Below are 27,251 nucleotides of genomic sequence, written 5' to 3'. Positions count from 1 at the left end.
ACTTCTATGATGAAAATTATGAAACACTGATAAAAAAAGTAAAGAGGACACCAAAAATGGAAATATATTCTGTTCATAGATTGGAAGAATAAATATTGTTCAAATGTTCACACTACCCAAAGCAACCTACAGATTTTATGCAATTCCTGTCAAAATACCAAAGACATTCTTCACAGAAATAGAAAAACAATGTTAAAATTCATATGGAACCACCAAAGACCCAGAATAGCCAAAACTATCCTAAGCAAAAAGAACAAAGCTAGAGGAAACACCTTACCTGACTTCAAATTATAATACAGAGCTATAGTAACTAAATAGCATGGTACTGGCATAAACACCGACACAGAGACCAATGGAAGAGAATAGAGAACCCAGAAACAAATCCATATACCTTTAGTGAACTCATTTTTGACAAAGATGCCAAGAACATACATTGGGGAAAAGAGAATCTCTTCAATAAATGGTGCTGGGAAAACTGGATATCCATATGCAGAAGAATCAAACTAGACCCCTATCTCTTGCCATATGCAAAAATCCAGTATAATGGGTTAAAGACTTAAATCTAAGGCCTCACACTATGAAACTACTACAAGAAAATATCAGGGAAACTCTAGGACATTGGTCTAGACAAAAACTTCTTGGATATTACCCCACAAGCACAGGCAACCAAACCAAAATGGACAAATAGGAGTACATCAAATTAAAAAGCTTCTGCACAGCAAAGAAAACAATCAACAAAGTGAAGATGTAAATTAGTACAACTACTATGGAGAACAGTTTGGAGGTTTTTCAAAAAACTAAAAATCGAGCTACCATATTATCCAGCAATCCCAGTGCTGGGCATATACCCAAAAGAATAGAAATCAGTATATGGAAGAGATATCTGCACTCTCATATTTGTTGCAGCACTGTTTACAATAGCTAAGATTTGGAAGCAACCTGAGTGTCCATAACAGATGAATGGATAAAGAAAATGTGGTATATGTACACAATGGAGTACTATTCAGCCATAAAAAAAAATGAGATTCTGTCATTTGCAAAAACATGGATAGAATTGGAGGTCATTATGCTAAGTGAAATAAGCCTGGCACAGAAGGACAAATATTGCATGTTCTCACTTATTTGTGAGATCTAAAGATCAAAACAATAGAACTCGTGAAGGTAGAGAGCAGAAGGATGGTTACCAGTGACTGGTAAGGGTAGTGGGTGGGTTGGGGGAGGTGGAGATGATTAATGGGTACAAAAAGTAGTTTGGAAGAATAAATAAGACCTACTATTTGACAGCACAACAGGGTGACTATAGTCAATTACAATTTAATTGTATATTTAAAAATAACTAAAAGAGTATAATTGAATTGTTTATAACACAGGATAAATACCTGAGGGGACGGATACTCCATTTTACATGATGTGATTATTACACTTTGCATACCTGTATTAAAACATCTCATGAACTCATAAATATATACACCTGCTATGTACCCACTAAACTTTAAATAAAAATTAACAAATGAATAAACAAAATTATTAAAGCAAAATCAAAAATCAACAAAACAAAACAAAAGATCCACATCTGGGAAAGTGGTTATGATTCAGAACTACTACTTGGTTAAACTTGGTGTAGTCTACAGTTACCCTTCAGGGACCATTGGGTTTCTGCAGGGCCAGACTGGTAAACTCAATGGAGATTTGATGGGGACCACCACACTTGCATTTGTTAGATTTTTAAGGGTGGCACGAATTTCTCTCATCTTCCTTCCTGTTCCAGGATGCAAGATTGTTTTTTAATTACTATCTTGATTAAGAGGCAGTTTCAGATGCTCCCATGTGCCCTTCCTCACTGTGATGGTTCTTGCTCCATAGTCCAAGGATCCAACATGGCCATTGCTTGAACTGCTAAATATGTCAGTCTTATACATTTGGACAAGGTGGGAATGATCATCAAGTGTGTCCACAAATCTAGTGGATCTACTGTAAGCTAGACTCTGGCCAGGAATCTATATTATTACCTAGCCCTTTTATTTTTTCACTGTAGCAGGGAGATGATAATGACCCTTCTGATCTCTGGATAATAATGTTGATTCAGTCCCATGGTCCAGGAGTCCTTGAAATGTTCAGGCATTCTTTCACCCCAGCATACCTATATCTGAGTAAATGACTGTAATACTCTTTGAGAAAGGACTGAGGGAACTGTTATTGTGTATACTTGCCATGATTTTGCAGAGAACTTCCTCTTGTGGATCCAGCCACTTTAACCCATTAATCCAGGTCATAAAATTGGCTTAGGTTTAGAAATTGTGCCAGGAATCATATTTTTATTGGAGTTGCTTCTTTTATTGTCCCAGTCATCCAGTCTTAATTTCTTGTTCCATGCTCGTCTATTTTGCCTGTAAGATCTTATATTCTGTTAGCCATCTCCATAACATTCTTATAGATCAGACTCTATTGACCGCCACTCTAACGTTGTCAGGCATTGTGGCAATTGTGTCCTTGTGGCTTTGGGCATTTAAGCTTCACTACTTGACCTCTATAGTTTTGGCATCTTCTCATACACATTACTATCAGCAAGCTAAATTATTTACTGACTGTCCTGCTATAAGCCCTAGTCTGCAGAGCAGATACATAACTGAACTTCTTAAGTGAAGCTGGTGCCTCTCTTATCAGAGCGTTCTTTATGGCCTTGGTGTATTGTGTGTATCCAGATCCATCCTGGAGAACATAATCATCTGATGAGTCTCTCTCAGCTGTACAAAGTAGATCACTCTACCATCCCTATTTCTCTGAGCCTTTACATCTTTTTTTCCACCATGTGCTCTGGCATTTCAACTTCATTCAGTACGGGCCATCACTTTTTCCCTGCTTTTAGGAGTTGTTCCATTAGAAGTTCACACTATATCTTGGAGTCCTCACCAGGATGTTAAATCCTGTACCTCTGGAGAACACTCACAAGTCCATAGACTCTGTATCCAATTTTATGATATACATCCCTTTTATGAAACACCCTCAGAATCCAGTCTCATGTGTTCCTCTCTGAGCATGTGCTGGGACATGCTGACTGGTTCTTAGAACTTCTTTGGGGTATAATTCCTTTCCTCCCTCATCAAGCCCAACACCTTTCCAGCTGGGTTATGATTCACTTTATCCCTAATCATAGGCCTAGTTGCCAGGAGAAGTGTTGTGAGGCAGATATCAAGGTGGGTACCTGTTGCCTTTTGGGTAGAGAATTCTGTATTGTCTTCCTGCAATGGTATGGAGAACTAACTCTTACTAGATGAGCTACATCTGTAGACTCCCGAGGTTTAGTAGTGTCTACTACTTCCTCCATAAAAGTCTGATACATTTTTCCCATCAGTACCTTCCTTCCTGTGGGACCACTCTCCCAATTTTGGTGAAAGTTTTAACAATTGGACCAACACTTTGGGCCAGGAGCTGTCTGTGTTCCACCTGTCACTGGTGAGGGGCTTCTCACTGCCAGCCTGGCAGTAAGTGATCCATCTCCAAAGGCCAATCTTATTACCTGCTAATGCTGATCATTCTTGGCACGATTTTCCACATGCTGCATGTTCTGGAAGCAGACACTGAGATGGAGTTTAGAGTACACGATATTGTTTATGGACCAACACCTTTGAAAGGAAGCATGATTGAGTTGATGGAGGAGTCGACGTGTAATGTAGTCCTGAAAAACCTTGGCCAACCTAATGAGGAACTCTGGAACAAATGTTGCCCTTCACAGTTGCTCCCAGACAGGCTGAAATGGCCAGGCCTTTTAACTTATCACCCCTCACCAACTTTGCTCAGTCATCAGATGATGACAGCCTTGAGAAAGTCATTATATTGCATCACATTGCTTTTTGTAGGCATTACCTGAGACCAACTGGCTCTGCAATTGAGGTGGACCACGAAGGAGGTGACAGCTGGAGCCTGTGTGCCGATCACACTCCCTGCAGGGGTGCAGCAAGTCCATGTATATCACATACCCCACCATTCTAGTCACCTGTGTCAGTACCGGTTACAGTTTGTGAACGATCTCACTAATGGAAAGGTTCAGAGAAGAACACAGTATTGCCCCAAGGGACTCTGTCATTAGCACACAATGCCCTGCAACCAGCACCTCCTTTGAGCGGGATCTGATACATGGTCCACACCCTCAACATGGCATTTGTTTGCTTTTTCAATCATATTATCCAAATATGCAAAGCTACTGTGGAGAAGGGAAGGAAAAGCAGCAGTTACTGAAGTGGTATACAGTGGGAAGGATATGGTATTGGAGTCAGGATGAGATCGGTGGGAATCTCTGCCCTGCCATTACTTGCTCTGTGACCAGCACACATTTGATTGTCCATAAACACTGGTGAAAACTGTTTTGAAGTGATTTAAAGTTACTTAAGATCGTTAAGCCTCTTTCCTTCTCTGTAGAATGGGGATAATAAATACCTACCACACAGGATTATTCTGATAATTAAATCAAATAATGTAACTATGAAAAATTGTCCACTGGTACATCTCCAGCACCAATAAGAGTATCTGGCCCTTATGTAGCACTCAAATATTTGAATGAATGAATGCATAGATGAATCAATACATTTGGTGTGTAATAAATACTAACTTTTATGATTATTACACACTAAACATATTACATGTATATCTCCTGTAATCTTTGAACAATCCTATAATTGTTGTGTCTTTACCATTTTACAGATGAGAAAACAGGCTCAGAAAAGGTAAAGTTATATTGCTAATAATTATTAAATGAGCCAGAATCAGAGCCCAGATTTCTGTGCCTTAAGAACCTGTGCTCTTTTTCCCATGCAACTTACTGCTTTCTATCATCTCTACCATCATATTGACATCAGCCAGGTGGTGGATTTTCTGATAGAAGGTCAACCTTTTCAGAGGAAGGTGTTCTCATTTTCAATGGCTGAGGGTGCTGACAATTTGAGAATTCTTTAGGTTCTGTTAAGAATACATGCTTTACTTTCAAGTACCAACCCACTTTTCCATATTTTCAAAGAGCAGTCTCCCAACATACAGACTTTTGACAATGGGGCAAGCATCTATAGAAAGTTAAGAAAGAAGATTCATTCATTAGTCAAGGTTTTATCTCAGCTGTGAGCCAATGCTAAAATGAATATTATACAACATATATTACACACTTTAAGAGCATTTTTTTTTTTTTTTTTTTTTTGCTGCTGCAAGTTTTTCTTCCTGTCTTCCTTATTCTTCTACTGATGTTTGCTAGTGGCTTGGTAAATTAAGTGTGCTATTGGGCTTGGGCATGACCCCTCTGAAGGGAATTGCCCCAATCCCATCAGTATGTGCCATTCACCAAGCTCAAGTCCACTAAATAATTTTTGTTAAAATAATGATTTCAAGATATTCAAAGAGCCAGTGTGGAGCTCTTTGTTTTCTTTGTCCTGTGTCCTTAGAACCCTGAATCCAGCAAAATGTTTCTCTTTCTGACCAGGTGAAAATAGGCCATAATTAGCCTTGCCCAGGGCTCTTGAATACACAGCTAGCCCTGCATCTTCATCTTTAATCTTGGGACCAGGATCTCATGTGCTTGTTTAAGCGTATAAAGCATGTTATACAATACTCAATTTAGTGTTGGCTCACAGCTGGGATTAAACCTTCTTTGATGAATGAACCTTTCAAATCTAAAGGCAATTGCTAAGTATCAAAATCTTTGAACTGGCAGCAGTACAATACCACACATGCTAGGAAAGTGTAAGAAGCTTAAAAACAAGAATTTTGTTGTTGTTGTTAATTTTAGCTGTCCTACACTGTAAGAAGACTTACCAGCTCTATGGCTCCATGCTTAAAAAATAATGAGAATGGGTATGATCTTACTCTTAGTAATTGAGGTTTGGGCAGGATTGAGAGTATTCACCATATTCTTCATGTTCTTCATTTTCTCACATGAGGGGTAGCTTTTTCCAGTAAGCCACTGCCAGATCATTACCTCACTATTTACAAACTCTATCCATTATCATCATTATCACCATCATCCTCAGCATCATCAAATATCATTGTAGAACATGATCATACCTCTATCTTAATATCCCCTCCTCAAGCCTGATTGCTTCAGGACTTTCTTTCTAAACCACTTCAGAACTGTTTAGTCTGATGGTTAATTGCCATGATTCACTCAAAGTTCAGTGATATTATGTTCTTTTGGGATAGCATATGTCTCTTTTCTTCAATTCTTACTCTCACAAAGAAAACCAAATTGTCCCCATCTTGAAAACATATACAGAATGTGATTATATGTATGTATGTTGTATATACTCATACAATTTTTGTACATATAACCTCTAACCTGGACCACAGCCAATAGCCTCCTAACTGGTCGTCTCTCTGGTCACTCTACATGGTCACTCTTGTGCCTACAATCCATTTTTTTTCTACAATAGCAGCCTGAATGATCCTTTATAAATGTAAATCAGGTCATGTCACCCTCCTTCTTAGAAGTTTCCAACCGCTTTTTTTTTTTTTTTTTTTTTTTGAGACAGAGTCTTGCTCTGTTGCCCAGAGTGCAAGGGCATAATCTTGGCTCACTGCAACCTTTGCCTCCCAGGTTCAAGTGATTCTCCTACCTCAGGAGTGCACTGCTTGTCACCTTGAACCCATACACATCTCCTGAGATCATACATAATCTTCAAATAAGGACAATAAGAAGGCCATAATTATGCCTAACATAATACAACTATCCTTCATATAACCGGAAATCCACCAATCCCCAACCCAAATACTATACATAAAGTTAACAATACTTAAATACTGATGTGAAGTCAATAAATCTTATGTCACATGATAAAGGAGAAAGAAAATAAAATGAAGATATCTTCTTAGTACAAGTGTATGCATGCACAAACATGGTTTTAGCAAAAGATGGAGGAAATACTCATGACAATTACAGTCCTCGTTTCTGCAGCTGGTCACGTGGTCATAGCTGGTATTGATGAGTACTTTCTTCTACTACTCATTCTGTATTCCCTTTACCTTCAGCAAGCACCTCAGCAGGTTGTGGTTTTTCTCCTAGTGGAGTGACCCAAACCTTCATTCCTGAAGGGTCTGGGTCATTTGTAGTCCTGCCTGTATTGGGCTGTTACAGTTTCCCATTGACCTTAATCACAGAGGAAGAGATGCCCTAATGGATCTCCTGTATTCCATGCATACTCTTCCTTACCTCTGTTGTGGAGTAGTAGACTGAATTCATCTTGATAGTCCAGGTCAGTCACCCCAGCCAACACTGAAACTCCCTTCTTAGCTTGTTGACTTAAAGGTAGGGGGAGCCCAAAGTGTCCACGTGGCAATCTTAACTTCCAGTTTAATGGAATTGTTGTTGGGTCTCCTGGTGGCAGTGTTCCTCCCTCTAGAAGTAAGACTTCTAGGTTAGCAGAACGGAATGTCGTGGGAACAGGAAGCAAAAATTTTGCTAGTGTATCACTACGGGTGATGGTGAGTGGTGCCACTTCCACTTCCACCCCTTGATTCCTGGGCCTGTGAATTCTGGCTATGGGAGAAACAGTACCATATATTGGATGCTGATTCAGAGCATACATGGTTTCTGGAGAACTTTGCCCTAGCCCTGCAAAGTATTGTCACCTAGTTGACATTGTAATTGTGACTTCAAAAGGCCATTCCACCATTCTGTCAGTCCAGCTGCTTTAGGATGATGGTGAACATGGTAAGACCAGTGAATTCCATGAGCATGGGCTCACTTTCACACATCTTTGGCCGTAAAGTGAGTGCCTTAGTCAGAGACATGCTGTGTGGAATACCATGATGGTGGATAAGGCATTCTGTGAGTCCACGGATGGTAGTCTTGGCAGAAGCATTGTGTGCAGGATAGGCAAACCCATATATGGAGTAAGTGTTTATTCCAGTGAGGATAAATGTCTGCCCTTTCCATGATGAAAGAGCTCTGATATAGTCAACCTGCTACCAGGTAGCTGGCTGATCACCCTGAGGAATGGTGCCATATCGAGGGCTCAGTGTTGGTCTCTGCTGCTGGCAAATTGGGCACTCAACAATGCCCGTAGCCAGGTCAGCCTTGGTGAATGAAAGTTCATGTTCCTGAGCCCATGCGTAACCTCCATCCCTGCCACCATGGCCACTTGGTTCATGGGCCTATTGGGCGATGACAGGGGTGGCTGAGGAAAGAGGCTGAGTGGTGTCCACAGAACGGGTCATCCTGTCCACTTGATTATTAAAATCCTCCTCTGCTGACATCACTCGTTGGTGAGCACTCACATGGGATACAAATATCTTCACAGTTTTTGACCACTCAGAGCAGTCCATCCATATACCTCTTCCCCAGATTTTGTTGTCACCAGTTTTCCAATCATGCTTCTTCCAAGTTCCTGACCATCCAGCCAAACCATTGGCTATGCCCATTAATCAGTATATAATCACACACCTGGCCATTTCTCCTTCCATGCAAAGTGCACAACCAGGTGCACTGCTTGAAGTTCTGTCCACTGGGAAGATTTCCCTTCACCGCTATCCTTCAGGGATATCCCAGAAAGGGGTTGTAGTGCTGCAGCTGTCCACTTTCGGGTGGTGCCTGCATATCATGCAGAACCATCTGTGAACCAGGCCCTAGTCTTCTCTTCCTCTGTCAACTGATCATAAGGAACTCTCCACGAGGCCATTGGTGTAGGCTGGGAGAGAGAAGGCGGGGTGGCAGGAGTGGAGACCATGGGCATTTGAGCCACTTCCTTGTTTAGTTAAACAAGTGCCTTCAGGAACTGCTCGAGCCTGATCACATATATACCACTTCAATTTGATGATGGAATGCTGTTGTGCATGACCCACTTTATGTCTAGATGGGTCAGAAAGCACCCAGTTCATGATAGGCAGTTCAGGTTGCATGGTGACTTGATGACCCATAGTCAAACCTTCAGTTTCCATCAAAGCCCAGTAACAGGCCAAGAGCCGTCTCTCAAAAGGAGAGTAGTTATCTGCAGAAAATGGAAGGGCCTTGCTCCAAAGTCCTAGAGGCCTCCATTGTGATTCACCTATGGGGGCCTGCCAAAGGCTCCAAACAGCAACCCTATCTGCCACTGACATCTCAAGCATCGTTGGATCTGCCGAGTCATATGGCCCAAATGGCAGAGCAGCTTGCACAGCAGCCTGGACCTGTTGCAGAGCCTTCTCCTGTTCCAGACCCCACTCAAAACTGGCAGCCTTTCGGGTCACTTGATACATGGGCTGGAGTAACACACCCAAATGAGGAATGTGTTCCCTCCAAAATCCAAATAGGCCCACTAGGTGTTGGGCCTCTTTCTTGGTTGTAGGAGGGGCCAAATGCAGCAACTTATCCTTCACCTTAGAGGAATATCTCGACAGGCCCCACACCACTGGACTCCTAGAAATTTTACTGAGGTAGAAGGTCTCTGAATTTGAGTCAGATTTATTTCCCATCCTCTGGCATGCAAATGTCTCACTGATAAGTCCAGTGTGTTTGGTATTTCTTGCTCACTGGATCCAGTCAGCATAATGTCATCAATGTAATGGACCAGTGTGATATCTTGCAGAAGCAAAAAGTGATCAAGGTCTCTCTTAATAAGATTATGACACAGAGCCGGAGAGTTAATATACCCCTGAGGTAGGACAGTAAAAGTATATTGCTGGCCTTTCCAGCTGAAGGCAAATTGCTTCTGGTAGGCCTTATGGACAGAAATGAAAAAAAAGGCATTTGCTAAGTCAATGGCTGCATACCAGGTACCAGGATATGTGTTAATTTGCTTAAGCAATGAAACCACATCTGGTACAACAGCTGCAATTGGAGTCATCACTTGGGTAAGCTTACAATAATCCACTGTCATTCTCCAACATCCATCTGTCTTCTGCACAGACCAAATGGGAGAGTTGAACGGGGATGTGGTGGGAATCACCACCCCTGTGTCTTTCAAGTCCTTGGTGATGGCACTAATCTCCACAATCCCTCCAGGGATGCGATGCTGTTTTTGATTTACTATTTTTCTAGGTAGAGGCAGCTGTAATGGCTTCCATTTGGCTTTTCTCACCATAATTAGCCCTCACCCTACCAGTCAAGGAGCCAATATGGGGGTTCTACCAGCTGCTAAGTATGTCTATGCCAATTATGCATTCTGGCACTGGGGAAATGACCACAGAATGAGTCTGGGGACACACTGGAGCCACTATAAGTCAGACCTGAGCTAAAACTTCATTAATTACCTGATCTCCATAGCCCCTACTTTAACTGGAGGACCACATGATGTTTTGGGTCCCCTGGAATCAACGTCAGCAAAGAGCCAGTGACCAGTAGTCCCCAAAATGTCTGATCATTTCCCTTTCCCCAATGCACAGTTACCTTGGTAAAAGGCCAGTAGTCTCCTTGGGGAAGGATGGGAGAAAGATTCACTGCATAAATTGTCAGTAGTGTAGTGAGGTTCTTCCTCAAGGGGACCCAGCCTCCCCTTCATTCAAGGGGTTCTGGGTCTGTAAAGTGGGTCAAGTCTGGAAATTGATTGAGGGGCCGTGATTCTCTGTTTTTATAATTAAAATTAGTCTTGTATCCATTCAACCTAGAAGTTTTCTGCTTGTATAAATTAAGTAGAAATGCAGTAGGCTTCCTATCAATTTCACTTCTAGGAACACTGTGATTAATTAGCCAATGCCAGACCTCTCTACATGAGTCAAACTATTCTGATTGCTGCTTTGTCTCTGCTGTCCATTACGGTTGCTATGGCCACCTTGCCTTTGACAGTTGAGTGCCGTCACTTGGCCCCTGCCACCTCAGGATCCAATTATTCCCATTGTATTTAAATTTTTTAGTTGAGTGACTGTGGTTCCCACTGTTAGATCTGACATACAGAGAAGAGCAATTACAGGGCTCTTCAAAGATGCAGGTGCTGCCCTCACAAATCTATTTCACAAGGTATTGGTCAAGGGTGTAACTTCTGGATCCCTCAGCTAGATGAGTAGATCTAAAGTGACTGATCCACTCCACAATCCCAATCTCTATAAGCCTTTGGATCCCTTCCTCTACTTTAAACCAAGGGAGATCAGGCATTTCCAGCTCACTCACAATGGGCCATCTTTTTTTTTTTATTATTATTATACTTTAAGTTCTAGGGTACATGTGCAAAATGTGCAGGTTTGTTACATATGTATACATGTACCATGTTGGTGTGCTACACCCATTAACTTGTCATTTACATTAGGTATATCTTCTAATGCTATCCCTCTCCCCTCCCCTGACCCCACAACAGGCCCCAGTGTGTGATGTTCCCCTTCCTGTGTCCAAGTGTTCTCTCTGTTCAATTCCCACCTATGAGTGAGAACATGCAGTGTTTGGTTTTTTGTCCTTGTGATAGTTTGCTGAGAATGATGGTTTCCAGCTTCATCCATGTCCCTACAAAGGACATGAACTCATCATTTTTTATGGCTGCATAGTATTCCATGGTGTATATGTACCAACAATGGGCCATCTTCTAATCCACATTTCAGCTAACCAAGCAAATGAACTATTAGAACCTTTTTTAACTCCCCGAGCTGCAACATTAAATGCAAAGTCTCTACTTAGTGGGCCCAAATTAATAAATTCAGCCTGATCCAACTCTATGTTTCTTCCATCATTATCCCTCATGTTTAATATCCATTCTCATACCTGTTCTCTAGATTTCTGTTTATATAAATTAGAAAACTGAAGCAGTTCTTTTCTAGTGTAGTGCGCCTCCTCATGGGTCACACTCTCAACCTCTCCTCTAGGGGCCCACCTGGACTTTAGTCTAGTTATAGGTCTAGAAGTAAACAGGGGTGTTGGGGGTGGCTCCTGAGGAGAATCAACATTATTTTGCCTGGCAACTGCCTCAGGGTACACTATCACTGTTGCCTCAGGCAGCGCAGGGTTTATCTCCTCAGACAAAGGTGGAAAAGCTGATGGCAGCATGGGTCGGGGAGGGGGTGTTACTACTACTGGGGATGGGGAAGCTGCTTCTTCTGGCAAAAAAAAGTTTCATCAGAGTTTACAAACTCAGCATCCCCAGCTTCATCAGAGTCCTCCCAGATGTCCCCATTCCAAGTTGCATGGTCCCATTCTTTTCCAATCAATGCCCTCACTTTAACAGTAGGCACCTGGCAAGGCTGTGCATGCACCTTTCGTTGCAGGTCAGCCACTCGCATGATAAGAGCTTGTGTCTGCTTTTCCACAACTTCAGTGCTTTCTCTACAGGAGATAAGACTCTCATTCAGGGCAATCTTAGCAGATGTGAGGCTCAGTATCTGCTTCTAAAGCCGGGAGATAAAATCCCTGAGTTCATCATTTTCTTTCATCATGTTGTCCACTGAACACATGTGGTCAAAGGTATTATGAAAAGAGTCAGTAAACTCCTTGCCTCTCATGAGCGATGCATCAGGAGTGTCAAATGCATTTATTTTGCATAACTCTCTAAACAGTTCACACCAAGGACTATCAGTATTTTCCATACTATGAGAAGTAGAGTCCTTTGCATTTTGGGGTATAATCATATTAAGCAACCAACTCCAAAACCCTAAAACCATCCTTAATATTCTGTTCGTCTAGAACCACTCCTGGTACCAAAATCTGTATTAGTCAGAGTTCTTAGAGAGACAGAACTAATGGAATATATATATATACATATATATATATATATGTATATATATATGTGTATATATATATATACACACATATATATATACATATATATATATATATATATATATATATATATATAGTATTAACTCACATGATCACAGGGTCCCACAATAGGCTGTCTGCAAGTTGAGAAACAAGGAGAACCAGTCTGAGCTCCAACACTGAAGAATTTGGAGTCTGATGTTCAAGGGCAGGAAGCAACCAGCATGGGAGAAAGATGTAGGCTGGGAAGCTAGGCCAGTCTCCCTTTCCACATTTTTCTACTTGCTTATATTCTAGCTGTGCTGGCAGCTGATTAGATTTTGCCCACCCAGATTAAGGGTAGGTCTGCCTTTCCCAGCCCATTAACTCCAATGTTAATCTCCTTTGGCAACACTCTCACAGACACACCCAGGATCAATACTTTGTATCCTTCAATCCAATCAAGTTGGCACTCAGTATTAACCATCACGGCTCCTTAATAGCAGGGGCTATGTGTTTTTGGCTCTCTGTATCCACAGGTTCTAGCACAGTGCCAGGCACAGGATAGGAGCTCAGTACATGAGCAAAGGAGGCACAGCTGCACTGGAGCATTTGTATGCAGAGCACTTCCCTCAGCTGGCTGGGGAACAATCAGGAAATGAGATGGATGATTTAGGCCTTGAGTTGCTTATGATCTAGTTAGGGAGATGAAAAGCAGAAAGCAATCATGCACACACAACAACAACAACAAAACAACAACAACAACAAAGACAAGAACAAAAAGAACAGTTGATAGTTGTCAAGTATGAAAATTAACAGAAATCAGCAAGGAGGGCTTAATAAAGGTTGCAGTTATTATTATCTTCATTTAGTAGATGTCAAAACAAGACTCATAAAGGTGATGAAAGCCATAGATTTATGCCCATAATTCATTCAGACATGCCAGGAAATTTCAGTCAATTTGATTTGCTGGGGCCCATCTCCCAATTCCTGTGATTGACTAGGGCCCAAAGATTTGGGAAGCATTATTACTGGAAAAATCATAGTAATGAAACTTGCTGAAGATTAATGACTACATCTTACAGCTGCATCTGGTTCCATGACATCTGTGCCCATCGACTCAGAAAGCAGTGCCATATTCTCTTGAGTAATTGTAGCCAAAGTTATGGAGGCCGGCAGCTATGGCCCCTGTAGCAGGCACTGGAGGTGGGAAAATAGAGTAGGGAGGTGTGGGGGAGAAATATGCTTTTAACAAGGACCATAGACAAGGGGATTAGAGAGGCCTCTTTACAAATGGATGGCAGAACATCGTAGGCTATTGGTTATGAGCTAGGGCATTGGAACCACACTGTTTTCTTCAAATTCTGGCTCTGCTTAGGAACCACGATGAACTTGTTAATTCTGGCTGTGGCATGTTAATCAACCCTTTTATGACTTTGCTGTTTCACCCATAAAGTGGAACTAATAACAGTGCCTACCTCATCAGATTTTTATGAGTGTTAAATGAAATAATATATGCAAAATGCTTGGCATATAGCCAGTGCTTAACAAACATTTGCTATTACTATATCCTACCAGTATTTTCCACACTGTGGTTGCAACCCATTAATAGATGATGATAAATATGCAGTCATGACCTGGATATTTCATTAATGAGACAGCAATGAATAAAAAAATGTGAATGCATTGAATGTTGGAGATGGAAATATTGTTTTTGAAACTTGTTCCATGTGTTTGTGTGTGCACGTATATATAATATATACATATGTATACACATAAATGCTCACATACATATACACATACACAGATGAGTACACATGAAAACATGCATACTTATACATGAAAATATATAGATCCATTTATACAAGCAAACACAAACCTATAAATATACACACATTCACAGCATATACACATATATATATACTTGCACACATATTCACAGGTGTGCACACATATACACAAGGAAACATGCATACAAACTTACAAATACATTTAAATACATGTATACCTATGCACACACACATATACACATGCACATATGCATATGTAAACATGCAATGCACTAACATAAAATACACACATATACAAATACACACATATTAACATATACATACATACATACGTATACACATATACATACGTACATGCCAAAATATACATACGTATATATGTACATACAAACACATACACACAACAAACATGCATACACAGATGCATAGGCATACATTGGCATACACACATGCACACACGTATGCCAACATACAGACACAAATACATGTTCACACATGCTGATGCACGTGCTCGTATAAACACATTTACATATACACATATATACACATACACAGATACAGGCACATGCCTATACATATACCTACACAATATACATACATACTCATATACATATGTACAAACACATAAACATACATACCTACACACATTCATACACATATGCAAACACACACACACACACACACACACACATTCACATCATTGTTCTGTTTTGCATGAGAACAAGGCTCTACATTTCAGATGTGCCCATGCCTCTGATCTATGTTCAAACTAGATCAGTCCTCAAACCCACAGCATACCTAATGGTGAAACACATCTTATCACACCAGGAGAATTTTAAAATCATTATTGGAAGATTTCATTTCTGCTTTTAAACAATTTATATTCATATTATCTATCAAAGTGAAGATTTGAAAAGAGCTTTGCTTTGAATTCATTTCCAGCCTTACTTTTGAATCTTTATAAGAAGAAACACAAAGCATCAGAAACTGTTGCTCTCCATCCAAGAAAGGATAATTTTTGGAGTTACTGAGCTTGGCCATTTGCCACTCAGTAAAGAGTGGGTGACATCAACAGTTCATGCTTAAATTCTCAGCTTCCAAGAGATGCTGGAATTGGCTCACATCATCAAAGCCTGGCTCCATGGGACTGACAAGTGCTGCTGGGAATTGTTTCATCTGACCTATTTTGGAATGGCTGATCCCTAACTAGAATTCAAGGAGAAAGGGAAGGGGAATTTGTATGAATTAAACCTATCACAAAAACATACATGTAGAGAAGTCCCAAAGTTTTCCTTTTTACTGACCTGCTGCAGAGGAGCATATTGACCTGGGAAGCCACGTGTTGAAGATGATGGAACCATCGGTAGAAGGAGCCTGGGTCCCTAATTCTCCATTTAGAAGACAGCTGTCTGCCTAACAGGAGCATCCATGTGGGCTTCTAATGAGTGAGAAGTAAACTATTGTGTTTGAGCCAGTTGTATATATTGGATCTTTTTGTCCTGGAAGTTATCCTACCCTAACTAACACAAGTGTCTTATGTGAGATGCATCTTTCTGGATTTATAATTTGGATTTCAAAGTAATGTGAAGCTATTTAAAACCCTCTCTACTGATTTTGGCCATTAGTACTTGTGCTCTGTAAGTAGGCTGCAGATTTTTAATAAAGGAGAAAAACAGCTAAATTAATATTGACTTTGAGATAATTTAGACAGTGCCAAACATATAAAGATTATTTTGTTTAATAAACAATTATATAGCACTTATTCTGCTAGGCACTGTCATAACTTCTTTATATATATTAATTCATTTGATTTTCTCAACAACCCTGTGAGGTAGGCTCTACTATTACTTTCACTTTACATTAGGAGGAAACTGAGGCACAGTGATGTTAAATAATTTGCCCAGTGTCACACAGCTGATAAATGGCAGAGTTGGGAAGAAAACTCAGGCAATTTGTCTCCAGAAACCATGCTCTTATCCACCATACTATGTTGCCTCCCATTAGCGGATTAACTAGGGTTTCTGCCCTACTCTTGGTGAAGAGCAGATCTGATTCCTTCCATCAACCTGAAAATAGAGAGTGGTTTTTCAAGAAATATTCAGGACCACAGTTTTGCTTCAGCAGAAGACAGCCTCCAATCCCTGAACTCTTTCTGAGTTACAAAGTAGAGGACTGCCACCTACTGCCTCCATGATACCAGTCTGAGTGTTCCGTGGAGGTTGCATGTGTGTGTGCACATGGAAGGAGGCAGTCAGCCCCACAGAGCTGCTTTGCTTGTGATAACTAATAGGATCACAGCACACAGTGGTATGATTGCAAATAGAAAGACTGTTCGGTTGAAACAAATCTGTTTCTTACTTCATGCCAAGACCTACAGTGGGTAAATTTGCATTCAAATTGGCCCTGGTGCATGGATCACAGTTTCTTCTGTAACAAACCCCTGGCCATAGCCAGATTTCATTAGTCCATGGTCCTAGTCTATAAATGTTCAGTAGGGCACAAGTGGCCCCAGGGCTATGAGTTGTAGGAGTCTCCCATGTCTGTGGGTGAGAGGAGGGGAGAGAGGTAAATATCCCACTCCAACAATCATCTCTTGTCTTCACTGAAACTGATTGAGGTCAGGTCATTAACTCTCATACACCTGCTTCCTTACTCCCTGCCTAGAAGAGCCTATGGGAATTCTGTAACTCTTTTCTCTTTCACTTTGAATTCCTAAGGGTTGAACTCGTCACTACTCCCAATAATTCTCCCCCTCATCTTTGTGTCTATCACTTCTTTAAAAATCTCAAGAACACAATGTTTCTACATGTTTATATCTCTAGATATAAAACCACAGGAACCTAGAATACCAAAGCTGAAAGGGCCCCTAGAGATGATCTAACCCCTTCATCATATAAATGAGGAAACTGAGGCTTGGGAAAGGGTAATTTATTGTAAGGTTGTTACCTGGAAGTGGAAGTGAGTAAAACCGCTACTGAGCTTTGACTTGTGTCCCACGATTTGTTAAGTGTTCTTAGCTGCTAAGAAGTTTGCAACCCAGTGCTAAAAAGCAGAAAAAATAATAGGTACTTTGAGTTCCCTATTCCAGGTCAGCCATTGTAACATGATATGTGCTTACATGCTCAACTTTTGAGGCAACTAAGGATTCATTGCCACAGTTATATTATTTTATTTAATTCTCAATGCAGTCTTCCAAGGTAGGTTTCACTATCTTATTTTAAAGACGAGTAAACTGAAGCACAGGTATATTAAATAATTTGTCCAGGGTCACATGGCAAGTAGTTGCAGACTCAGGATTCACACCTAGCTTTGTCTAGCTTCATAGTTCATATGTTAAACACTAAGCTATGTGGAGACTGCTTGGCCACGATATAAGACTCTCAGAAGATCCCAGAAGATGCCTAGATTTGCTTCTTCACCAGTCTGATTGTTGTTTGTCCATTTTTGTGGGGAGACTCAGTAGGTGGCATCTAAGAACTATCCTTTGACTGGCAACCAGGCCTTACCATGGACCCCATGAAGTAGCAGGAGGAGTTTGGCTCTCATCTCCACGGCACTGTGGGTTTCACAGCCTATTGCCCCCTAGTAATTTATCATTTCCCCAGGTGAAAATTGAGCCATTTTCCCCCTAGTCAACTGATTCTACTCTTGCTAATTATGTTGTGGACCAAATCACCCTTTTGTTCAAATGAATGAAAGTGAAACCAACATTCATCTGGCTATGTCATACCCCTGGAGAAAAGTGAGCAGGCATGTTTATCAGTAGTATAGTAAAATAATCTTTGATTTGATTAAATAATCTCTGAACTGGTTCCAAGAAGACTTTCAGCTGTACAAGTATATGATTCTGCAGGTGAAGATTGGGAACTCTACACATTTTTGCCAATTGCTACAAAATTTTCAAGCCCAACCTCAAGAATTTTATAGTCATGAAGTCTTTTCTTGATTCACTGCAAGGAAGAAGTAAATGGCAAAGAAAATTTAGTATTCATTGCCCTACATTCAGAAAAACACAACTGGTTTTAAATATTATGAATCTTATTTTTAGAAGCCCTCAAACTCTTGCTCACTCTGAGTTTAGAAGACTGATCTAAATAAATAAATAAATAGCCATGGTTTCTGTTTAAATTAGGTCTTTCTCAGTTTCCATGGCATTCAATCTGTTAGCATCAATATTCTCACTGGGAACTGTGCTCACCCTTCAGGATGACAACATTTGGTTTAAGGTTTAGAGAACATATCATAGCTCGGTGGATTTATTGTACTGAAGGAAAAAGAGATTTGTGGAAACCTATAGGTTATGCGTCTTCCGGGTGTCAATGTTTAGTTCTAGTCTTCACATGACTCTGTGGATAAATGGGATTTGAGAGAATTACAGATGATATATTTACAGTAACTGCTTGGTCTCAAGCTACATGGTTCTATATCAGTCACTGCAGGAAACACTCCTAAGCTAACTCTAAAAAAAAAAAAAAATGATACCCAAGGGAAACCATTCCAAAGCAGACAATGTGGAAACGGCCAGGGTTTGGTCAACGTGAAAATCTTCATTTGGCATTTCAAGATGCTTAACTGCAAGAGTTAGGAGAATCTTTCTATGTATTAGTGGGTCAACACTAAATTTATTTCCACAAGCAAACAGACGGACAGACAAGAAAAGAAACAGTTCCTTTGTAAGCTTTCCTTAGAATGGGAAAAAATATTATTTGACTGATGTGTGCAGTTTCAAAACACTAACAGAAAGGCAGGTGTAGATTTATTAAAATATATATGACTGTGTGAAGTAAGAGAACTTATAATAAATTTAGCAGGTAGAAAGGTCTTTGTTCTTCTCTAGATATATCACTTAAAATATTCCATTTACAGATGCAAGTCCCACATTTTAGTAATGATTCTTGACTCTCAAAGTTTATTTTACTTATTTATTTTTAACTATTTTACTCATAATATTATCTGAAGTTTTTATATAATTATTTTTAGGAGCTCAATAAATATTTATTGCCGAAATATGGGACCCTAAAACATAAGATCATATGTTTTCAGACTAAACAACTGAGTCTACAGCAATAACAGTAATAATTGTTGCCTACACATGATTCTAGAAAAGCCAGGAGCCAAGTTTGTTGAACTAGAAATCTTCAGATTCTCTTATTAATTTCCATAGAATTATTTTTTGTATGTCAGAGTTTTTATTACTTTGATTTCCTGTGTTGTAGATACATTTTGTTGTGTATATTTGAGGTTTACAACATGATGTTATGAGATACGTATAGATTGTAAAATGGTTACTATCTCAAAGTTTATTCATAGTGTTTTTTTCCTCAGGTAAGGTCTTCTCTTAAATCTTATATCTTTAGTTTCTTTTTTAAGTTTTCTGCTTTTTAGATAGGTCCTGATCCTCAGCTTTGTTATCTTTAAAAGGAAAAAACTGCATTGGAACAGATTCTTAATCTGGGCTCGATGGACAGGTTTTATGGAGGGGACTGTAAAGCCCAGGAACTATGCAAAATTGCATGTATATGTGTGTGTAAATACTTACATGTAGTGTGCTAAGGATAGAGCCTATGGCTTTCATCAGATTCTCAGATGTTCATATAACCCCAGAAAATGAAGAATTTCTGAGCTAGGTACTTTTTAAGTTCCTGTGTAGCTCTAAATTTCAAAGAGATTGGTAAGCAGTTTTATTACAGCTCTTCCTTAGCGGGGCACAGAGTGATAGGAAACTCAACAGGTAGTTCAGTGAAGGCTGTATTATATTTGCCATTGGTAAGTATAATTGAAAATCTAACTATGTAAGGAGTTTATCTAATATACGATTTTAAATTAGAGATAGCAAAAGTAATAAGGACCAACAACCAGCAAATCCCAATAATTTTAAGTCAAGTTAATAATAATAAAATATTTCTTTAAGCTCACTTCATTTTCTGTGTTGTTTATTATCACACTGTCAACTTCTCATTCTTTTTGCATATCCACAGATATCCCGTGAGCTTTCAGAGTAAGCTATCCAAATAGAGAATAAACATGTGAGGGAGACAAGATGAGAATGAGGCCGACTATGATTGCAACTAGGTCACGTCTATTAATATGTGATATTTATGTCTCTGCATGGTTGAAACTGCAAATCCTTATGCATAACATTTCCTCTTGCTTTGACAGAAAATTCCTCACTCAAATACTTCAAAACCATCATTTTAATTTTTATCACCCTGAAAATTTCATTTTTAAATGGAGCATAATGTTGTCATGCTGAAATAGATGTCTTTGGATTACATCACTTTGCATGGTGTAAAACTCCGGAGTTAATTTCACTGCTGTGTATCAGAAGTGTGCCTGTGAACTTGGGGGATTAGAGGACAGAGCTAATGAGGACAAGGTCATGGGTTCAGTCTCTGTGAGGGTGTTAACTCAGTTATGTTCCCTGGCCACAGGCTGTGCCCCAACCCTAGCCAGAAGACTCTTGGGGCTAAAGGAATCCAGGGGAGAGAGGAGATGACTCAGTGTAACCCATCCCCCATGACTAGAGAGACAACTCAAAGAACACACATCTCAGAATCTTCCAACGGCAGTAGTGGAAAGAACTCCAGAGCTTTTCTCATTTTGTTCCCCATATAATGTACAATAATTCTGTTAAAAGGTTATCCCGTCTCTTCTGGACTATCTCCAGGTACAGAGAATTCATTGTCTCTCAGTGTCACCCACTTAATCTTGAAACAACTCTGATAACTTTTTCTTATGTGAATTACAAGTGTCCATCATTCTGTAAATCAGACCTAGGCCTGCCTTGTGGAATCAACAGAATGGCTGTAAGCCAACTCTTTATAGGCTGGAAAACAGCAACAGAGTTGAAATAGGGGCTTCCAGCTTTACCTGCACATTGCCATTCTTACTGGTTTTGTCAGCAGAAAGAGCTCTTACTTAGAGATCCTGGTAACAATAATTTAAGCAGAATCTTCAATTCTTTTACATAAAGGACTTGGAGTATAGCATTTGGGAAAGGAGTCTAAATTCCCTTCTAGCTCTTGAGACATGTTTCACACATAGCACACAGCTGGAGGATACAACCAGGGCTACTAGGAGGGTATCCATCAATCTTCAGCCTGCAAATAACATTGCAATGGGCTTCTGCCATGGGGCTGGATGTTTGGAGATATTAATGAGGGAGTCTAGACCAACCTGTCATTTCTTATTCAGAGGGCCTAGGGGTAAAACTTTAACAGGATTATATTTTAATCCCTCCCAAAGACATGTACTCATTCATTCATCCAGTCAAAAAAGAGTAGTTATTGAGGTCCTTCTATGCTCTAGCTGTTAGGAATACAATGACAAGTAAAATAAAAAGGGTCAACTGTGGGATATACACATTAGACAAATCATCACACAAGGTAATATATAATTTCAAATGACGATTTGTGATACAAAGGGAAAATACAGATTATTTTCAGAGCATATAATAGGTCCGATCTTAAGGAAGACTTGCCTGACATTTGAGTTAACATATAAAGGATGAATAAGAGTTAACTAAGTAAAAAAAGTGAAGATGGGAAATGCATTCCAGATAAAGAGAACAGCAAATGCAAAATACCTTGCCTCCCCATGCAAGGCAGGTATATGAAGAAGCACAGAATATTAACAACAACATCAACAAAAAAACCTGAGAGAGCCACTGTGGGTGAAATTCAGAGCTAAGGAGTTCTGCAGTACAAAATGAAGCTGGAGACATCATTAGGCCAATACATGAGGAATATGGCAGTCTGTGGGAAGACCTGTACAATTTTATCTTCTGCACTTCCCCTCACAAAGTCTTTGTTCTTTTCAGCAAATGCCATGACCTGCTTTGCTACCCACATTCAGTTCTTTACTTGTATTTTTATTTTCCTCAGGAATGCTTCCCCCTTCTCATCATCCATCTCCTACACAAAGTCTTACTCATCTTCTCATTCCCTGAATTTTGGCATCTAGGGAGTGTGGATGAAGAGAAACTAGCTCCTAACGTACATCAAGTACCTGTTATGCACCAAGCACAGTGCTAAATTCTTTATATTTAAAATATTTAGCCCCCATGATAACACCATGAGGTAATACCATTTCTTCCATCTTACAGAGGATGAAATTTGAACTCAGAAATCTTAATGAGTTCAACCAAGGTGACATAGATAAACTAATAAGCCCAGAAAGAAACTCAGTTTTCCATGACTCCAGAGATTCTGCTCTTTCTCATAAAGCTAGGTGCTTCTATCTGCCTTTCAAGTTGTTCATTAACTTCCCAGGAGAAATGTTGTGGCCATACTTATTTTGATATTAAGGTTAGCAATTGAAACATATCAATTGCTGGTATCAATTGGATAACATGGGAGTTCTAAGTTCTTAGACATAGGAGTCCCATTCACAGTCATAATACTGTTGTATTTCAAAGGAACGAGGTGCAGTCATTCCAGGAAAAGAGGTTTGTACACAGAACATTCTACTTTGCTATATTCCTTGAAAGTGAGAATTTTATGCAAGCATTTGGTAGCGTCTACTATGAACTTCTATGTAACCTCTATAAATTTAAAGTACCCCAAGACTCAGTCTTGGCACATGGTCACATTTGAAGAAACATTATTCTAAATATCAAGAAAAATATGAAAAACAATTATAATTAGCATTATAGATATTGTCTCAGAAAGCACTAAAGGGGATTTCGATATCACAGTAAGCCAAACTTTCATAAAGTTCTTTCTAAAACTTCCTTTTCCATGTCATTCTCTCTCAGAAGCCTACCCACAGTGCAGATGTCCCCACACCTCTCTCATTTTTCACTCAATTTCTCTCAAATTTTCTCCAAGTCTAGCTTGTGCTGCTGGCTCTTGTTTGTCTTGTTATTTCCTCCTGTCTTTAGGATCTATTTATCTCTTTCTTACCAGTACCTTTCTGCTCTGTCCAGTGTAAATCCTCCAAGTGGTCTCAAGAAGCAGGCAGGCAGAAAAATGGTCTTTGTAAATCAGGAATAGCAGGACATGCCCAGAATATCTAAATTTCAAGTTTATTTTTCCTTTCAGACTTACTTTTGGAATCTGGTCATTTTCAAGTGTATTTTTTCCTTTCACACTTATTTTTGGCATGTGATCATTTCAAAATTCTTTTGACTAAAAGTAATAACAGTGTTTGATACTTCACTTTCCATTGGCTGATCTTGGCAGAGACTATTGGTGCTTATGGGTATCCCTAAACTACTCTGCACTTCCTGGCATCCCTTTGCAGTTGGATTGGCCCTGAGACTAGTTCTCATCTATAGAATGTGAGTGAAAGTGACATGAATCACTTTTGCACCTAGGTGGTTAAATATGCAGTTTGCCTTTTCTAAACTCTTTTAGTTCATTTGGGCTGCTATAACAAAGTACCATAGACTGGGGTGGCTTATAAAGAACAGAAATTTATTTTTGCGCAGTTCTGGAAGCAGGAAGTCTGAGATCAAGGTGTCAGTAGACTCACTCTCTGATGGGGGCGCCTTTCTTGGTTCATAGGTGACACCTTCTTGCTGTGGCATGATGGAAGGATCTAGCTAGCTCTTTGGGGTCTCTTCTATAATTCTTCCAAAGGCCTTGCCTCCTAATACAATCACCTCGGGGCCTAAGATTTCAACAAGGAAATTTTAGGGGGACACAAACATTCAGAATATCACACTCTTTTCCCTGCCCTCTATCTGAATAATACCAGGGTGACCTTGTAGCCACTAGATAGAAGCAGCCTGAGTTCTTGAGTCACTTCTTAGAAAACAGTTAATCCACATTTTAATATAATGTGAATGAGAAATAAACCACTGTTGCATGGTTTGTTTCAGTAGCTAGTGCTAATTAAGCTAATATATTATTTTACACAGTATTTTAATTAAAATTCATTAATAAGTTCATAACTGTAGTGAATTCACTTATTAAATCTTTTCATCTAGACTTGGTGCTTTTTATGCCCTGTTTAAGATATTTTTGCCTAACCCAATGTCATGAAGGTGTTTTCTGATATTTTTGCCTAGAAGTGTTATTGTTTTACCTTTCACATTTAGGTCTACTACAATCTATCTCAAGTTCCTTTTTTTTTTTTCTTTTGAGACACAGTCCAGCCCATTCTGGAGTGCAGTGGTGCGATCTCGACTCACTGCAACCTCCGCCTCCTGGGTTTAAGCAATTCTCCTGCCTCAGGCTCCTGAGTAGCTGGGATTACAGGCACCTGCCACCATGCCTGGCCAATTTTTGTACTTTTAGTAGAGACAAGGTTTCACCATGTTGACCAGGCTGGTCTTGAACTACTGACCTAAAGTGATCTACCCACCTCTGCCTCCCAAAGTGCTGGGATTACAGGCATGAGCCACTGCGCCCGGCCATCAGGTTACTTTTTGTATACCGTTTGAGTGCCATGGTTAATTTTCCACATGAATATGCAATTGATCCAGTGCCATATATTGAAAAGACCATGCTTCTCTCACTGGATTGCAGCAGCCCCTTCACTGGATAGCAAATGTAGTAGACCGTTACTAAAAGACTGTGACTTCCACTTACTCTTGCTTTCTCTCACTCTTTATTAAAGAATTTTATATCCCCCCTCATTGTAATCTGGTATATGCTTGTGAAATAATGGTGAGGCTGTCGAGAAGGGATGGTTATAAGCCTGCAAATGGCATACATACTGCTCAGAATAAGATGGTACTGGAAAGGCAGTCCTCTGCCAACTGGTTTATTAGGGGGAGTCTCCACTAGTTACCTGAAACAGAAGACCTCACAGAGGAGCCTCCAAGGGCAAGAGAAATTCAAATTGCATCCCGTGGTTGTCAACAATGCCTCTTAAGTCAAAAGGGAAAGCCCCTACCACACCTAGGTTGCATAACAGGAAGCCAAATTTACTCAGATATAGATATATATATATATATATATATATATATTTTTTTTTAGAGCGTCTCGCTCTGTCACCCAGACTGGAGTGCAATGGCGTCATCTTGGCTCACTGCAACCTCTGCTTCCTGGGTTCAAGCAATTCTCCCACCTTAGCCTCCCAAGTAGCTGGGATTACAGGTGCTCACCACCAGGCCTGGCTAATTTTTTATATTTTTAGTAGAGACATAGTTTCGCCATGTTGGCCAGGCTGGTCTTGAACTCCTGACCTCAGGTGATCCACCCACCTCAGCCTCCCGAATTACAGGTGTGAGCCACCATGCCTAGCCTCCTCAGATTTTTAAAATCTGGATGTAACCTTCTATCAATAATATTACTACATATCAAATAGACCATTGTTTTTGGTTTGTATGATTCTAATTAAGAAAAATTTGAGGTTTAAAATTTCATTTTCTGGCAAAGTTCATTTTCTACCAAATAAATGTAAATTTTACAAATATCTCTTTGCCCCATCACTTCCAGCTACCCCCACCCCCATCTACACATACAACAGATATTTTTAGTAGAGATGGGGTTTCACTATGTTGGCCAGGCTGGTCTCGAACTCCTGACTCCACCCACCTTGGCCTCCCAAAGTGCTGGGATTACAGGCGTGAGCCACCACACCCAGCCGATACTGAGTTCTTATAGTAATAAGATGTTCAAGGACATGAATTATAGTACATTTTACAATGAGAAAATAGCCAGTACAAAGAATGGTAAAGGTGTAGAAATACATCTACTTTTGTTTATTTATACATGCAAAAATGCCCAATAGTCACCTGTTACATGCTGGGCACAGTATGAGGTACCAATGAATACAAAGTCCCTGCCTTCACGGAGCATGTATAAGGGGGGGTTGGCACAGATAATAAACTAGTGCTATGAACAAAATTAAATGGAATAATGGGACCAGAGAGTATGTTTTAGGTTGGGTGTTCAGGGAAGGCCTCTCTGAGGTGGTGAGATCTAAGTGATGAGAAGAAGACAGTTCTGCATTTGAGGCAGAGGGAACAGCAAGTACAAGAGAACAGAGAAGGAAAGAGCATCTATGTTGCAGAAAGAGAAAGAAGGGGCCTGGGGCCCAGGCATAGTGGATTTACTGGGTAGGGGTTGCAGTTTGAGGTCATGTCAGTGATGGCAGAGGCTGCTGCCATCATTCTGGCTGCAGCAGGGAGGCGCCGCTGCGGCTGCACACTCCAAAGAGCCTGTGGGAGCCTCGCCCCTTCTGAGTTGGGACTGGCACTCCCCGGTTGCTGGTTGCCGCTGCAGCCGCCTAAACCACAGCTGCAGACCCAGGCCTCCTGCTCTGCGGAGCAGGCAGGAGCCCCACCCTCCTGGGTGGGGCTATAGTCACCCAAAATGCAGCTGTGGATCCGAGCCTCCCTGTGCTCTTGGGGGAGGGCCGCGAGCAGGCAGGATCTGCCTTCCCGGCTGTGGCTGTGGGCGTAGGAGCCAGGTGTCTCTACAGCCTGTACCCTAGGATGGCCCAGGAAGGACCCCAGTTCCTGCAGGCTCAGGGGTGTCTTCTCCCACTGCCTGGCTTCTTTCCACTCCTGGTGCCTGCTCCGATCTCAGAGTGGGGGGTGGGGCCAAGCCTGGGGCCATGAATAGCAGCGGGAGGTAGATTGATTCCTGAGTGGAAGGGGGTGGGCCCGCCGTAAGGCCCTACCTTTGGGCCAGGGAGGGCCTGAAGACTGGGGGCTGGGCTGCCAGTCCTGCAGACCAGAGTAGTGAGTGACTCATGGTCCCTCTTCTGGGCAGCCTATGGCTGCCCATGGACTAATCAGCAGGCACTTCCTCCCCTCTGAGGTCCATGAAAGCCCTGAACTCAGCCAGAGCAGGGCAGAGGATGGCCAGAGGACAAAATGGGCAGAGAGATGCTGGGAGGGGATGACCAGCTGTAGAGAGGAGTACCTGCCTTCTCTGCTGATAGCTGGAAATGATGGG

General features: G+C 40.7%; 1 pseudogene; it reads right to left on the bottom strand.

The window, feature by feature from the left end:
* Nucleotides 1-6,910: 6,910 nt before the first annotated feature.
* LOC129138601 (uncharacterized) lies at nucleotides 6,911-27,047 on the bottom strand (annotated as a pseudogene).
* Between the last annotated feature and the right edge of the window lie 204 nt (nucleotides 27,048-27,251).

Source organism: Pan troglodytes, chromosome X, assembly GCF_028858775.2.
Source record: "Pan troglodytes isolate AG18354 chromosome X, NHGRI_mPanTro3-v2.0_pri, whole genome shotgun sequence".
In the NCBI taxonomy this organism is placed as follows: Eukaryota; Metazoa; Chordata; class Mammalia; order Primates; family Hominidae; genus Pan; species Pan troglodytes.
Note: the sequence above shows the minus strand (reverse complement) of the source record. Positions and strands in the feature narration are given on the sequence as shown.